Genomic DNA, 16,500 nt, shown 5'->3' with positions numbered 1-16,500 from the left:
GGCATGAAGCCTAGTCCTGCCTCCAGGGCAAGCCAGGAGCAGCCCTGCATCATGACTGGGCTAAGGGTCCTCTGAACAGAGTTGCATTGAATTATCAGCCTGCCCTGTTAAGGGACACAGAATAGAGAAAGGCCAGAGCAATGAGACTACTTACATTAAGTCACTCAAGTCAGCTGGGACTCAGCCACTAGCCAGCCAGACCCTAAACGCACGCTCTCTCCTTGACTTCGCCCTCCCTCACGTCGGCAGCAGAGGAACAAAGGGAGCCCCCTTCACATCCGCACATCTCAGGGCCCGCCGGGTGCCTAGACAAGAGCTGGTCGTCCAAAGGGACAAGTACAGCCTTCTGTCATGCATACAAGCCCCAGGAAAGTCAGATCTGCACCCTGTTCCTCTCTCCCTCTGTGTTGCTGCCTCAGCTCCTCCTTGCTCTAGACCCAGAATAGTAAGCGTGTGCAGACAGCAGGACCACATATGACAAGACAACCACTGAGGCTCCGGGCCTCACATACAAGCATATGTAAAGAACATTTATACATCCAGACACCCTCCCCCTGAGAAGACAGGGTTCCTGAACAGCCATCACACACACACACACACACACACACACACACACACACACACACACACATCTTCTGTATAGAAAGAAGTTGGCTTACAGGGGGGAGAAGTGTTTTATACCTTTTTTCTTTATGATTAGTGTGACAATGTTCACAGTGGGTAGATTGCTGTTCTGTGGCTCTCATTCCTGCCTAGCACCCTTTTCTGGGACCTCTTCTAGAGGAGGGAACATTGCTCATCAGAAATGCAGACAGATCTGGGCTTTTCAACCTCAGAGCTCGAAAGCTCGAGGCCAGTCCCTCTACTCTAAAGAGTCCCATCCCCTCACCTGCAAATTGGGAGACAGACAATGCTGCTCACCTCACCTGGAACCATGGGACACACAGCAAGAGGGAAGGCCCTGGGTAGGTCTGGAGTCTGAACCTCTCTCCTGCCATGCCCTTGGCTCCAATTTCCTCTAGTGCTAGCCTGGCTAAGCCTGTTAGACACTTCCGAGTGTGACCCTGTGCCCAGGACAAGCACTTTGCCCTGGGGCCGCTGATCAGTACTCAGAGCGGCCCTGACTTGACTTGGCAGCTTCTGACTTGGCAGGAGCTTGGCCCAGAGGATTAGCAGGGCCTCCCGTTCCAAGGGTATTTGTCATCAGGCCTCTTGCCAGAGCTGTCAGCAAAATCTGCCTTCTTGAACCCACTGCGTGGTGGGACCGGAGCTCACAACCACAGCCTGGCAGAAGCCAGTCGGGTGGGGAGGGAACAGATGTTTCAACAAGAGGTCAGAGTGTGTGTGGCCCTAGGCCTTCCCATTTTTGTCCTCGAGGAGAGGACAACAAAAGCACCCTCTAACTGCTCTTCACTAAGCTGAAAACCTCACCCAGACCTGGGTGGCGGTGTCACAGAGTGGCAGAAGTCAGCATGCATGGCTCTGTGGCTTCTCTAAGCAGTAATAACACTTCAGGAGGCCACAAATGAACTCACAGTGCCAACAGTACCGAGCGCCAGCGTGAGTTGCACTTGGGATCTTGCAGCTTCAAAGCCTCAGAGGTGGATACAGATGTCATGCCTGGGAAACAAGATGCCATGCTCTCCCTGCCCCTGTCAAACACCTCTTCCCTGCCCCACACTCCACTCCAACATTTGTAACTACATAGAAACGGGGTGGGTTCCAGGTTTCTTCTGCATGCGTAAGGAATGAGTGGGTAGGATTAAATCCTGGGGGGGATGAAAGATGAATTCAGATAACTGATTGCTGGCTAGCTTAAACTTTGAAAAGTGGCCTTAAAGCGGTCCACCTGAACGGGACCAGCCAGTTCCCTCCTCCCAAGGCTGCCACAGCGACAGAGGTATAATAGGTAGCAGCCAGACCAGATTGCCTTTCCACAGCTGCACATAATAAAGGACAAGCCAAAGGGGGCCAAAGGAGTGGGAAGAATATAGACTGCAGTCAACCCACTAGAGAGGCCCCTGTGGTGTGCAAAGTGACAAAGGCTATCAGTGCCACCATATCTCCACAGAGGGGGAGGGGAAGGCTTCTGCTCTCAGCATGAATACCTAGATCTCCTTGGGTACACATGCTGCCCATTGATGACCTTATTCTGCCCATCCTGCCAACCCTGTGAAATGGGTAGGACTAAGTGGGTACATTTTACTGGTGGAAAAAAAAATCGAGCCAGTAAGCAATCTACCTGACTCCCCCTAGGACGGGCGACCTCCTTATCGAGCCGGGGAATGAGCTGTTCCATACCTGCAGTCTATTTTCAGAAAGCGGCTCTTCCCAGTTTTTTTTTTTTTTTTTCCAACAGCAATACCCACCACTAGCATCAGCACAGCCTAGGTCCCCGGAGACTCTTTAATTGCTGGAGTTGGTGGAAATGTGCAGGCCTAGTCATTTGAAACCCACAGTTTACAAAGCGCTGCCAGGATTAGTTATTACACTGAAGGTTTTCCTTTGGGCTACGTGCAAATTTGGGGTTGGATTTAGAAAGGGGCAGTGAAACAGGAGACCAAAGGAAAAGATGTTGTTTGCTCTCCTCCACTCTTAACTTAGGACCTAAGCGCAAAGGGCCCATGCTCTCCACAGAGACAACCTTGGCCCCTCCCGACCTCTGGCCCAAATTCAACAAAAGAGGAAGAAAAACAGGACTGTTTGAAAAATCAACTTCTGGATACCATGACTAGCATTCAGGTGCATCTGTGGCATCTCAAGGAGAGCCTCGCTTTTTTTTCCCCCTTGAATGAGGCTTCAAGTTTGGCACCCAGAAGTGAACACCCAACCCCCACCCCAACCTCCTTGGCTTCCTGGATTTGGTCCAAGTGTTCTCTGCACCTCTCCTGCACTGAAGTTCACACAGAGTGCTAACCGAGCTGCAGACTGCCAGTCAGGATCTCCAGTCTCAATGTCATCTCAGCCTGGATGCGTTCAAGTCCAGACCAACCCCAGTCTCCTGTTAACCTTCACCCTTCTTCCTGCATGGCTCCTCATGCCTGAGAGTATTCTCAATGCCGTCCAGCTTTAAAGTTTAACCATCTGCTCCTTGGCAGAATGGAGAAATGAGCCACTGTCTGGACTCCAAAGACCCTCTCAGTTATGGGACCCTTGGGGCAACTCCCTGAGCCTTGGGATGCACTCATATGAAATATTGAGCTTAAAGATTGAGAGGTTAGACAAGGCTCCTTCTAGGTCTACATAGCAAGCTCCGGGTAGTTTCTCTTTTGTGCTTGGGGCTCCTGTCATGAGCTGGATGCAGGCCAGTTCACATAAGACTTGGACAACCAAGCTGTGTTCGTACCTGGTTTTCTGCCACGTGACATCCCATCCATCCATCCATCCATCCATCCATCCATCCATCCATCCATCCGTCCACAGAACTGCTAGTTTACTCCCTTCATCTTTACTATGATCAAAAGCAGTTCATAATTTTCCAGTGCCTCTCAGGCTCGGGCCCTTGGTGGCAGGTGACCTCCACCGTGAAGCACATTGCCCCTGCCGTGTGCAATCTGCCCGAGTCAAACTTTTCAGCTTTCACATCTTCCCATCTTGTCCTAACAGCTCAGAAGCCCTGATCCCAGGCCTTTGCCTCCCCTTAAGTATGTCAACATTAGTAGGTAATAAGGCACACTGATCTCTCTTGGAATACTAGCTAAGTCATTTTACACTTAACATATGCCAACCTGGAGTTTGTATCATAGTAAATGACTCTTGACTTTTAAAGTAACTACCAGTCCTCAAACTTGACTGTAAATCTTTCCAGGCAAGACGACAACCATAACTTATACAGGAGAGTAACAGATGCTTGCTGACAAAAGCTTGTGTTTCCTTTAAGACCTTTTATTGGGTGCCTACTGTAGACTGGGGTCTGAGAGCAGACAAGGGAAATCTAAACTCTAGAAAACATGCAGTTTGGATGTGGAGACTCATAAGTACACAGATGATTAGTGTATGGCTGCTGTTAGGTGATCGAAAGAACTTTGTCCAAAGAGCCAAAGGTTGCAGTTGAAAAGTTGATTGTTAATCTATTTCTTTGGAGGGAGTACAGGACACTCGGAAATGCTTTTCAAAGGGAGCTGGCATCGGTTCTAGGCAAAGTCTGGAAACTGGCCAGAAAGTAAAGACATGAAGATTAAGGGGGGAGAGGGAACAGAACACAGGAAGACGCCAGACACAGGAGAAATCATACTCCTGTTGGGGAAACAGCGGGAGCTGAGGCACAAGGAGTGTGGATTGAGAGCAAAGAGTAGTTAGAGATGTTCAGATTTCACCAGCCAGGAAATGCGAGCCAGCGGGGAGATCAGAGCAAGAACATCATGTGCATGGCTCTTTTCTGGAAGATGAATGTGGCTATGGTATGGACATAGGGTTAGCGGACGACCAGAATGGGTGAGGCTCACTACTGATGAGGGTGAGTTTTAGTGTGGATAACTGGATAGGAGATGTTATCATTCACTGACAGGAGAGACAGGCAGAGCAAAGGCATTCAGAGGAAGAGGCCTCTAGTAGCCCCATATGCCCATGGAACTCTGATGGAGAAGCCTCACGGACATGCACCTCAGTTTTATAGGTAGATTTAGCCATCTGAAGAGCAATGTTAACCAGTTGCAGATGTGTTGATCTCAGAACCTCTCCAGGAAGAGAACACACAGCAACAAGGAAGTCAGTGCAAAGATCCCGGGGAAGGAACACAGACCCTTTAGGCTTAGGCAGAGCAGGAGCCTCTAAGGTTTCTAAGCTGTACTTAGAAACAGCCACCAGCTTTTTAACAAACCATAAATGGAACTGACCAAAGAGAGATCCACCTGACTACTCTGTTGCTCACTAATGAACAGTTAGCATGCCTCCTAACCAATCAGCTACAATATCACCGCCGTTAAACAAGTGGGAAACAGTACAGGCTGAGTGTAGAGGTTCAGCCCTGTAACCCAGCACTGGGAAGTGAAGACAAAAAGGTGCAGAGTTTAGGGCCAGGCTGGGCTAGCAGCCAGCTTCTGTCTAAAGAAAAAAAGAAGAAGGAAGAGGAGGAGGAAGAGGAGGAATAGGAAAAGGAGGAGGAGGAGGAGGAAGGAGAAGGAGGAGGAAGGAGGAGGAGGAGGAGGAAGGAGAAGGAGGAGAAAGGAGGAGGAGGAGGAAGGAGAAGGAGGAGGAAGGAGGAGGAGAAGGAGGAGGAGGAGGAGGAGGAGGAAGGAGGAGGAGGAGGAGAAGGAGAAGGAGAAGGAGAAGGAGAAGGAGGAGGAGAAGGAAAAGAAGAAGAAGAAGAAAGCAGCAGCAGCAGCAGCAGCAGCAGCAGCAGCAGCAGCAGCAGCCAACCAATCAAACAGACAAACAATACAACTGAACAGATTAAGTACTTTGCAGAAGCTTAAATGGAGTAAGTTGAAAGAGGCTATATTTGAAATTTAGGCTAACTCTAAAGTCCTTTCTTTCCATCCCTCCATGCCCCAGCACACAGGCTTATCGGAGATCTCACTAACACCAACAGCTAACATCAGACAATTCCCTTCTTGAGGCAGCACTCATATGGCTCCTGCATGAGGCAGGACTGCTGGGGCTCTCACATGGGTCTTGTGATGTCGGATGTCCGCAGCTGTGTGGGAAAACCTCCAAGATGTGCTCACAAGAGCATCTCCGAGGGCTGAGAATCCTAGTTTGATAAAGGTATCCTTGTACTATTAAACCTGTGCCCTAACAATACAATTCCATCTTTTTTCTGTGTTTTTGTATCTAGGTCTAGAGAGTGATTTCACAGAAGAAAGAAGGGCAAGCCAAATGCCCATAGAGACACTCTCTATGGTCTACTATCAGGAACATCTGCTCCATAGGCTGTGAACATACCACAGAATAATGGCCATTCTCCCTCTACATATTTATTATTGGTAATTCAGATAGATTTTGAAGCATGTCTTGCTAGATGGTGGGAGATGGTATGCTATGCTTAGTCAGGCATGTGGATCTCAGAGGACAAACTGAGTTAATTCTGCAGAGTCAGCTGGTACCTAAACACAATGGGTTTCACGTGTCCAAGATCTCACGGTGAACAATCTCCAACGCTACCAGCCTTTGTACTCAGCGATGGGCAGGTTAGTGTCCGGTTTGTGCATATATCTTCAGTGCTCCAGTCTTCTTGTGCTAACTGGTATGGACCTGGGTATATGCTTTCTTCACATCAGGGAGGACATCATGAAAAAGCTACAGCTCTGTCATCAGTCCCTAAGGAGTAGGAAGGAAAAGACTGTAGGGCCACATGTCTATCACAGATATCTTTTACCTAAATCAACAGTCATGAGGATACATCTGATTTTTACTTTCAGATGCAAGTCAAGATTTGGGGAAAGGCCTACTTGCACTTTCTAAATAAATTCAAGTCTTGTATGGCAGAAAAACTGTTTAACAGCTATTGATACAGCAAGCAAGAAAAAACGAGGGGGCTTGTTAAATCTTTTTTCTTACTATGCTGGAAAGAGGGGTACAGGCAGATCCTACATATTTATACCTGAGCAGACAATAAGTAGTTCAACTCTGTGCCATAGGCATGCCGCTCTCTCTTATACATACATAATATTCCACACCAGACAATTTCTTAGAAATGTGTTATTTCAGTTGAAATTTCCCAGCTTGCACTAAGATTAGCCAAGCCGAACCCATCTGGCTTCTGTGTAATGCAGTCTATGCAGAAATCTCCATGGGACAAAACCTGCCCTTCTCTTTCATGAGCATGAGGTGAGGTCTATGTGCTTCTTGACAGACAGGAAGTCATCAGCAAGTCCTTGGGGCGCCAATGCTATGTCTCCCTTTCAGCTCCTCTGGCCCATGCCCATCAGGACTATGCATCAAACGAAGTCCCATTTCCATGGACCAAGAGCATCCCACAGCCTCCAGATTCCTTTGTCATTCCAGTGTGTTGAAAGACGCTGTCTGTCAATGTCAGTATTGACAGACAACACTAACATTCTATTGGGCTTATACTTCCTACACAAAACCCGTATCAAAATCAACCCTTACCTAATCATGGGAACGGGTTGATGGAAAAGAAGACCGATTGTAAGGATATGCAGGCTTGCTGCTTACTTTACTACCAACTGTTATAACCAGAATCACCTGGGAACACAATCTTCCAAAGGAATTGCCTAGGCCAGGCCCTGTGGACATGTCTGTGGGGTAGGGGGTGTCTTGATTAACTAATGTAGGAAGACCCACCCAGAATGTGGGAAGCACATTTCTCTAGGCAGAGGATCCAGGAGAATGCAGGCAATCAAGCAAGGATGCACGTATTTATTTTCTCTGTATTCCTGGCTGTGGATTTGATGGTTTAAGTTTCAGCCCTGACTTCCCTGCAGTGAGGGCCTAAAACTTGGAATTTTAAGCTAAATAAACCCTTTCTTTCTGGAGTTGTTTTTGGACAGTTTTTTATCACAACAGAAGTGAAAGAACTCTAGGAAGACCCTAGGTAGTTGGGGACAGGGGCCAGTTTCCTCAGAATGAAAAAGAAGCCAGGCATAGTGTGACTCATTTCTGAAACACCAGCTTTCAGGAGGCTGAAGCAGGAGGATCAGCTTGAGGCTTGGTTGAGTTACACAACAAGCTGAGGGCCAGCCTAGGCAGCTTAGTGAGGATATGCTAGGCTTGCTGCTTACTTTAAAAAGTAATACAAATAGTCTCCAAAAAAGTACTACAATTGTGTAAGTGATATAACTCAGTGCAAAGGAAAGGTTTGTCTACCATGTGTAATGCTCTGGGTTTAATCCCCAGCATGAGAAAGAAAAGGAAAAAGAAGGAGGAGGAAGAGGAGGAGGAGGAGGAGGAAGAAGAGGAGGAGGATCTGCCATTAGGTGAAGACAAATGATCTCTGTCTCTGCTTCTTCTCTCTCTCTCTGTCTCCATCTATCTCTGTCTCTGTCTTCCCCCAGCCCCACCCCCCGTGTGTGTGTGTGTCTGTCATCTGTCTCTGTATGTGTGTGTGCTAAGTGTGTGTTAATCACATAGTGCCAGGGAGAGAAGGAGGGAGAGGGGAGCTGCAGGCTGCAAAGCAAGGGGCTTTCCAGCAGCTCAGAGGACAGAGACTCCCCGGAGAGAATGGGATGTCACAGCCTAAAAGGACAGGGTCAAGGAACTGAAAACTGATGATGTTTGTCTGAAACAGGGCTGCCCACAAGGACAGGAACTCGTGATTCTTCAGGTGGCTGACGTTTTCTGTGTCCCTCAATCTTTTGAGTCACCTAATCGAGAGAAGGAAGAAACCTTGAGTTTCTGAAGCTGCCAAGGTTTGTACCAATTTGGGACATTCCACACCGCAACAAAAACAAACAACGTTAACTATTAATATCTACAAAATACTTCTAAGGAATCTGAGGCCATAACTTTTTTCTTTAAAAACCTAGACAAGGAAAGCATTCTGACATAATGGTTACAAAGGAGAGGGGAAAGTATCAAACAGAACCTAGGTGGCGCTTCTCTGGCTTTTTCTGCTTCAATATACCATGTTTATGGATAGAGACTCATTTAATTCTATGTCTGTCTAAATGGAACTTCAGAAGATATACATCTTTCTGTTTCTCCCAGCTCACAACTCTGCATGTGGTCTTGCTGCTTGGATCTCAAAGGACATGATCAGTAATTACCCTGACTCTATAGCCCATGGTTCATATTCGCCACCCTGTTAGAGATCGACCCGCAAGGCTCTTAAGAACACTGAGGTCACCCCTACCTCCAGCACCTCTGCCTGCTCAATCAGAAGATCTGAAAATGTGGCCCGGGCTCTCCAATTTCTTTTTTTCAACGAAAGAGGAAAGAGCTTTCTTACATGCTTCTGGTGGGAGTGTGAATTAGTTCAGTTCCTCTGGAGCCTACACATTTTGATCCAGCCTTTCCACATCCAGGAATTGAATTTTAGGTCTACTACAAACGTGAACGACGGCATCTGTGGAAGAAACCAATCTAAATGCCTAGAGGCGACAACTAACCGTAGAACACACAGACAACGGTATTCCATGCAGCTGGCAGATCTGTATGTGCTAATATGGACAGTTAGTTCAACAGATATTTAAAAAGGCAAGTTGTACTACTGCATGTGCCAGGTGAATGTAAATGTATATACATATATTTTCGTATCTGCAAACACACAACATACACACCCACATATATATGTATGTGCATACAGAGTCAAAGGAACTCTCTGGAAGAGAATTCAAGAAACTGTAGGAAGCCAGTCTGGAAATAGGCTATAAGAACTCAAGCTATTTTGTCATACACTTCCGACTTTAACAGTGATGCTTCTTTCTTTTGTAATGGAATGGGTTTTTTTTTTTTAAATTAAATGTTAAGAATTACCACTTGTCATCCTAGTGTAGGGCCAAAGTTAAGAACTACTAAGGTGACCAAAGGTGCCTCTGCATCAGGAGCTCCCAAACCAAAGCTTGCCTCCAACCACATTATACAATAATTTGCCAGAAGGTGGCGCCACAGAGGCAATCGCCAAGGTCTTTGAAACTTGCTTGTTACAGCCAATTTTTCATTAACCCAAATCTTTCTGCCACTCTAAAGTCTATTTTACTTATGTCCCCAAAGCGTTTTGCACTACTGCTTATAACATGGGCATTATAACATGGGCAGTATACATGCATGGGGCCATATGTATTTACTTTTTTTTTTTTTTTTCATGGAAATCTACAAGCTACTCCAAGCTTCCCAACTTGGGGAGATGCTTCCTGAAGAGTGGACAAGCTAGCTCAGGTTCTCTCCCCCTTACCCTTTCCCAGTAACCTTGTAGCTGACTTACTAACCACCTCTTTATCTTATTCCAGGATCAAGTTCACAAAGACTGGCTGCAACGAGCCACGTGGGGCATTTGTTCTTTTGAATTTGTTCAGACCTTTGGCCCAGAGCAGGTGATAGCAAAGCACAGGATACTCCAGGGCAAAAGCCACAAGCTTGCCTGCCTTCCCACAGACACTGACTCTCTAGAGGTAGGTGTGTTACCACAGCAACTTCTAAATCATATCAATTATGCCGCCCCTAACCTCCTAACATCTTCTTTAAACAAGCCACGTTTGAGACACATGGAATGCCACCCTGGGAGTGCTCACACAGGTCCTACAATGTACCACAAACTATTTCCTCATCGGGGTAAGGGGATTCAGTCAGGTTGAGTATTAACCACTGCTTCCATATTTGGATTGGTTTTTTTCCCCCTGACCCACGTCTTTCTGTCCTATGATACCCTGATGGCCCTTGCCTGTCATTCCCTGGTGCAGATTTGGTATCTTTCCTACAAATTACTGGCACACTGTTAATACCAATTGAGAAAAATTCGTTAAGTCATGTCATGTATGGACCCCTTCCTGCCTACTGCTATTATTTTGCTTATTCTTTTTTTGTTTGTTTGTTTTTGTTTTTCGAGACAGGGTTTCTCTGTATAGCCCTGGCTGTCCTGGAGCTTGCTCTGTAGACGAGGCTGGCCTCGAACTCAGAAATCCGCCTGTCTCTGCCTCCCAAGTGCTGGGATTAAAGGCGCGCGCCACCACTGCCCGGCAATTTTTGCTTATTCTTCCAGACACAGTCAGGGATGGAATTAGGAATTGCCTCTGCTAGTCCCTCTTCATAGCTTCTTTCTACCGCTGGTCAGACTCCATTCACAACCATCTATCTCCTTTGCCCCTCACGGGCTTTATCAGCTCAAAGGATGACATCTTCCCGATCTCTCCACTGTACACACGTAGCTTGGTGCACGGTAAACAGTTGGTTCTGAGTAAGTGTGAGGTCAAAAGCGAATACAAGGAACTCAGAAATGAACACCCATAGGCTATAGGTTCCCATTCCTTTTCACTGTCACTAAGCCACAGGGGAAATGGTGTGGTGGCCACGTCTCTGACTGGAAGGTAACACCTAAGATGCACCACAGACACACACCTGCTTTTGGTGGAGGACAAGGCTCATGAACCATACTTTTTTTTTTTTTTTTTTTTTTTTTTTTTTTTGTTCTTGTTTTTCAGATCCAAAACTCAAATGGGAATGGAAGCTTCCATCTGGAGAGAAGCAGCGAAGCCCTGCAGAAGGAAGCCATCGCATTGCTTGAGTCCTCACCAGGCAGCCTGACATCTGGTCCACACTCGGGGGGGAAAGGGACCGCATCCTTGCACGCAGGGCTATTTTTTGCATTCTGAGCTGCCAAAGCCCCATTCACTCAGTACAACTTGCCTCACACACAGGGAGGGGGAGGAAACTAATATTTACCAATGGGGGCAACGGCACCTCGTGCCTCCTCCCTGCAAGCATCTCGGAAGAGACTACTTCCTTCGCGTGTATCTGGGAAGAACCTAGGTGTGCCGCAGGGAAACAGATGGGCAGGAATACTAAGGAAACGCCTCCATCTTCTCCCCATAGCTTACTGAGGGCTAAACCCACAGATCATTCCCAGCATAGTCAGATAGCCATGTGTGTGACTCCCTAAGGACATACCTGCACGTGTCTGTACAAGAGAAATGTATTCGTGAAAGATGGGGGATCTTTTGCCAATATGCACATATCCTCTGCTGCACTGGGCAGTGTGGCCTGGAACTTGTTTGCCTATGCTGGGAGCTGGACACCAGCGGCCTCAGAGACACAGCATTATCGCCTACATATTGTTCGTTTGCTGAGTTCTGCATTCCGAGTGCTTCTCTGCTGCTCTTCTGTCAGAAGGAACCAGGGCTTTGAGAGTCATACCAAAGCACAGAATTCACTTTTAAACCAAATCTTCATGATTTAAACATAAACCTTGTGTTTTGCAAGCTGGTCTGGCTGTCCTTTAAAATTAGATTCCCTGGGAGCTAGTTAAAGAGAGCCTAGGACTCTAGAGATGCAGCCAGATCAAAACCTATTTTCCTCTCTGTCCCTCCACATTCAGGCTCCCAGATCCTAGTAGCCACCATCCCATCCCACGGACACAGGTACGCTGATGGCTCCTGACATTCTGCTATCTTCTGCAGGCAAAGAACCCTCTCCTGAATAGTGGAGGAGACTGCAGTGACAGACCATAGAATTCCAATGCCAGACGGTGGCGTTGCATCCTACCTCAGCCCCGCTGGCTAACTGCTGCCTGTACCATGTGTGCCCCCTTTCTCTGGGCATCATCTGTAAAAGGACAGCGATAACAGTACCAATCTAATACTGATGCCACTAATGCCCAGGGGTAGCTCTGGAGTTTAATGAGATGACGCTTATAAACTGTATAGCCTAGCGCCCGAACTATCATAAAGCATAAAAGGAAGGAATGGTAACTAGGGAGCTGTTACTTTTCTACCTACTGCCTGATAGAAGGTCAAAACTCAGATCAGAGAGTATACAGCTTGCCAGAGTAAGGATTTCCCAGGCAGGAGGGAAAATGGAAGCTCTGTCCTCCATCTGTGGAGCACAACGGTTGGTGACTGGCTATTGCCCAGTGCAGCTGCCATACCCAGTGGTCCTCCCACTGCCATCCTGAGGACACTTGGGCAAAAGCTGCCCTTGTGTCTCAAGTCTGCACTGAGCCTTCTGTGAAGGTGGCTCTGTTTATTTACATATCTGCTTCTCTGGCTCACTGGGGGCGGGGGGGTCCCTCCATATGGTTCAAGACAAGAGTCTTTCTGCATCCCAGAGTGGATCACAGAACTCCAGGCCAATCTGCTTCTTTCCCCTTGACACAGTATAAACAAAGGGAATGTAGAATTCCACAAATTTGGCTAAAATCAGGCTTGGTTATTGATAAAATGGAAGGGCAGGCCGAAGAGAGATTAAAACTCAAGAAGACAGATGTGGAATCATCACAGTTTGGTCTATAAAATTAAGTATGTCTCTTTACTGGATGATGTTACATACCACTTCTAGCTAGAGAACTTTGCTTCAGGTAAGAGGCTATTCTTCTCTTTAACACATAGATAAGCTGAGGCATGGTGAATGTGGGAAAGTCAACTCCAGCTGCTGCCAGAGGCTTGTACTCCATTCCCTGGCATGCTCGCATGGGATGGATGGGATGGCAGGCCCAGAATGGATAGATAGTGTAGGGCATTGGAAAGATGCAGGCAACTCTTTCACCTAGGGCGACGCTACAGTGGTGGCTGCAGCTGGTTGTGATGCAGTTCTCTTCAGAACTGGCCTCTTTTGTTTCAGTGGCAACAGGTGACTGGTGTGGAGAGACCAGTTTGTAAACGAGTCAAATCTCACACACAAAGAAGCTGCAACTAGCATGTTCGCAGAGAAGTGGTTACCTTTATCTATTAATCAAAGAAATGTAACTTGGGGGTGTGGTGTGTGTGTGTGTGTGTGTGTGTGTGTGTGTGTGTGTGTGTGACTGCTCCAGCTTTTTAAGAGAATATTAGACAGTACCAAGTCCTTATGCTTGTGAATCAAAAGCACTTTACTAAGTCATTTCCTCAGCCCTCTGTAGATGGTTCCTTAAAAAAAAAAAATTACATCCTCTTCCTTCAACCCACTTGGCCTCTGTCTACTTACTCAGGTAAAATCCAAGCTAAGAACCTGTTGGGTGAATTCTAAGAACTTTTACATGGGATCTGGGGACATGCACATGGAGTGGCTGACTTCCAGACATTGTCACTGCGGTTAAAGGGTAGAGAATTGGAGTTTGATATTCACCTGGCTTCAAAAGCATCTAAATCCTCTACTGTGAAAGGTCTCTTCATTCTTGCCCTTTACACAACCACTCACATGATAATGACATGTAAAAAAGGCAGACTGTGAAAGTGCTGTGAGCAAAAGACCCTAGAGTCTGTCACTGCATCAGCTGGGGGAGGCCACACTTGGCCTCCTCCAAGACCTGCTGGCTGAGCTGTGCCCACTATATTGGAAAAAAATAATCTGCCAGCCCCAAGCATCTATTTAAAGTCATTCTAACAAAAGCCAATCTTTGATACATCATTCATTCATTTAACTAATCTTTCCTGGCTACTAATTCTGGTGGAAAACACACGAGGAAGCGTTAGTGACAGAAATCTAGTCACAAAGAATTGACAAGATCTCCCTATGAAGTGTAGAGAGCTGAGGGAGCCTAAGATCCGCTTCCACAAGCCCTTCCTTATACAAAAGGCAAAAATCCTATAAGCTTAAACTTTCCCCAACCGGTAAGAGGAAGGGCTCAGCAATCAGGTTTACCACCTTCAAGACTGATGCTCTTCGTTGAATAATAATTGTCCTGTTGTTACAATGTTACAAAGCTATACACTGTTATTTGTAAAATGAAATCACATACGGAAAACACTCCCTAAGTGGGGGTAGAGGTTGATAGTCTTTCCCTGGGTGTCAAACATTAACTAGCCAGGTATCCATTCACCAGTCCTAAGACACTGAGAAATTAATCCACACATTTACAGTGGAAAATCGATACCTCATGTTGATGAAGGTGACTGACTCTTCTTTCCCTCAGAGACTTTGCCAAGTCCCCCAGTCCTCCACCAAAAAAAAATGTGATAGTTTTGCAGGTGGATCTCATAGTGTTAAAGAGTATGCTTAGGATGTATGAAGCTGTGTGTTTAATCGCCAGTCTCCTCCAAAAAGAAAATAGGAGTTCAAAATACCTTAGTCTGATATAGAAAGAGAAGGGGGCGTGGCTCTGAACTCCCGCTATTCCTCAACATTTGCAGATCTCTTGGAAGGTACAAGGTGACTTCATCCCTTTGGTAACCTTACCTAACCTCCCCTGGAATGACTAATGTGATGGCCATGGTGTCATCCTGTGAAGTAACACACTCTCTTCCCTCCCTGCTGGGTGCGTAAACCCTCCCCGCTGAGTTAACACACCCAGCAGCCATGTGCAAACCTGGCATTATTTTTAAAGCTAATTACCAACAGGTTTCCAGGCAGGTGGATGGGTCCCTGTCACCTGCCTTCTACAAAGTAAGCAAAGGCTTCACCAGGAGCTGACCAACAGGAAGCTACAGCTTGGCTCTGAGAATCTAGGCATCCTCTACAAGGTGATGGGGTTTGGGGGTTTGCAGTGGCTATTTGGCCCAGGAGGCAGCAGCCAGGCACATGCCTCTACCTGGGAAGGTTCTCTATGTCCCCATCAGTTGCTGCTTGGCCACACAGTACTGACAGAAAGCCCAGCCTTCCCAAATTTCAAATGCTAGAACGAGAGGGAAGAAATCCTTATGTAGCTTCTGGGTCAGAGGGAAAGTAAAGACGAAGTTTCTCTTCATGAGAGGGGTCTAGCTCATTAAGAAAAGAGAAGTCCATACTACGCCACCAAATGTTTTTTAAACCATTCTGATCTTTCTCAAGGAGGTTTAAAATTCCCAAAGCCACTTCATTGTTCAGCCTTATGGGAGGCTTCAGGTCGCCACTTTACAAGAAGAGAACAAGAGGCAACAGGGGGAGATTGACTAAATTAGACTTCCCGTCTCCTGAGCCCTCATTTTGAAGTTAGGCATTTTGTTTTACAGAAGGCAGACTAGTGAACGTGGTCCCAGAGAAGGTGGAGGTGGAGAAAGGAGCAGTCTGGAGCAGGCAGGGTGCTGCAGAGTGCTAAAAAACACCTGGGTTGGGACCTGGGGGCGGGATAGGGGGCTATAAAAATAGACAAGGGAGAGAGAAGGGAATGGAAGAGGTCTGTTTGTTTATTTTTATAGCATTTACCATTCCAATGGCTCGCTGGAGTAACTTCCTTCGCTGGCTGGCTGAGGCCCAACCTTAGGAAAGTCTCAGATCTTTTGGAAAGAAAGATTTGGACAACAATGTTGCTTTATCTGGGAGAGTAGCTCCTTTGCCCCAGAGTTGCAGAAATTTGCTTTTGATGTTATTAACCCCGGCCTTAAGTTTCTCCATCCCTGGCAGTGCAGGCTGTGTTCACTGCTTTTGCAGGGCAGCCAGGGACAAAAAGGGGGCTTCTGTCGGCAGTTGTTGCTGCCTTTTCCTGGATCACACCGATATCTGGGCACCCTGAAGATGCGAGGATAGAGAAAGTAAAACATGTTCTAAAGGTCCTATCTCCTGACACTCATAAGAGAAAAACAACACTTCTCTAACTTACTCCCCAAATAGACACCACCGGGGATGTTCTGCCAAGGAGTGATTCGAAAGTGTGTTCTGAAGTGAAATGTAAGCTTGGCCCAGTGCCCAGCTCTCTGCTGTATTTTGCACAGAGAGCTGCAGGCTGGCGGACCAAAGAAACACATTTCTCTCCACGTGACTGCAAAACCAGGCAGCCCAAGCAGATTTCTTTGTGTTAATAGAATGTGATCTCTAGACTGTACATACACACTGACTGCCCTGGGAAAACACGAAACACCAAAGAAACCCATGGCCCTGACTAGAAAGAGGTTGATGGAGCTGAGCCCATGACATGAAGGTCTGGGAAATGTGAAATGAGACCCCAGAGAGGAAGACATGTCGAGTGTTCCAAAGAGTGCTACTGATGCAGTAGGGGTAACCTATGGAACCCCATTAAATATGATGTGCACATGCTCCCTCTTTCTCTGTGATCCACAC

At 46.8% G+C, this 16,500-nt stretch overlaps 1 protein-coding gene and 1 long non-coding RNA gene across 5 annotated transcripts in view; one reads left to right on the top strand and one right to left on the bottom strand.

Moving 5' to 3' along the window:
* Hlf (HLF transcription factor, PAR bZIP family member) overlaps positions 1–16,500 on the bottom strand; it is a 56,012-nt gene that overhangs the window by 19,230 nt on the left and 20,282 nt on the right. The window lies entirely within an intron of this gene.
* On the top strand, positions 7,796–11,162 carry LOC143442703 (uncharacterized). The gene is made up of 4 exons (XR_013111106.1): positions 7,796–7,877; positions 8,189–8,309; positions 9,849–10,010; positions 11,037–11,162. It is a non-coding gene; the product is annotated as an uncharacterized LOC143442703 (long non-coding RNA).

Source organism: Arvicanthis niloticus, chromosome 6, assembly GCF_011762505.2.
Source record: "Arvicanthis niloticus isolate mArvNil1 chromosome 6, mArvNil1.pat.X, whole genome shotgun sequence".
NCBI classification, from domain to species: domain Eukaryota; kingdom Metazoa; phylum Chordata; class Mammalia; order Rodentia; family Muridae; genus Arvicanthis; species Arvicanthis niloticus.
The sequence above is the reverse complement of the archived record's forward strand: the minus strand, read 5'-3'. Positions and strand labels throughout refer to the sequence as shown.